General features: G+C 35.0%; 1 pseudogene; it reads right to left on the reverse strand.

Annotated features, from left to right (window-relative positions):
- Positions 1 to 429: 429 nt before the first annotated feature.
- On the reverse strand, positions 430 to 526 carry LOC130025854 (uncharacterized; annotated as a pseudogene).
- Between the last annotated feature and the right edge of the window lie 222 nt (positions 527 to 748).

The raw sequence follows: 748 nt of genomic DNA on the forward strand, positions 1-748 counted from the left end.
TTTGCTGGTCTGTCATTAGGATCATATACATTGAGGAGGGTGAGTTCTTTCTGATGTACATATCCCATGGTCATTAAGAAATGACCTTCACTGTCTCTGATAACCTTTAACCTGAAGTCCATGTGGTCTGATACTAGTATGGCCACTCCAGCTTTGCGGAGGTGATATTTTCTTGAAAACTTGTTTCCCAGCCTTTTACTTTTAGCCCATGGTTGCTTTGATTGTTCAGACATGTTTCTTGCAGTCAGCAGAATGTTGGGTTCAATTTTCTAATTCATCTTCCTATTCTGTGCCTCTGAATTGGCACATTTCGTCCATTGACATTGAGAGAGATTGTTGTTTTGGGGATTTGTTCTCTCTTTATGTATAATTTTTGTACTTGCGGGGATTGTCTTAGCTTAAAGTATACTTGTTAGTTCTTCTTGCAACAAAAATATGGAATGCTTTACAAGTTTGCATGTTATCTCTGTGCAAGGACCATGCTCATCATTGTATCATTTCAATTTTAGTATATGTGTTATCAAACCTAGTAGGAGTAAATTTTTCCATATTTTTCGCTTCTTATTACTTTGAGTGTTGTCCTTTCTCACTCCTTTGGCAGACAATGATTCCTTATCAAGGAATGTATTTCAAAGCAGCATGAATAATAAATAGATTTAGAATTTTAATGTCCCAGAAATAAAAATATGGTTTTTACTATATTATCGTTTACCATACCCTAGGCATCAGTTTTACAAAATAATTCTTT

This window comes from Sorex fumeus, unplaced genomic scaffold, assembly GCF_029834395.1.
Source record: "Sorex fumeus unplaced genomic scaffold, SorFum_2.1 ptg000032l, whole genome shotgun sequence".
Lineage (NCBI taxonomy): Eukaryota > Metazoa > Chordata > Mammalia > Eulipotyphla > Soricidae > Sorex > Sorex fumeus.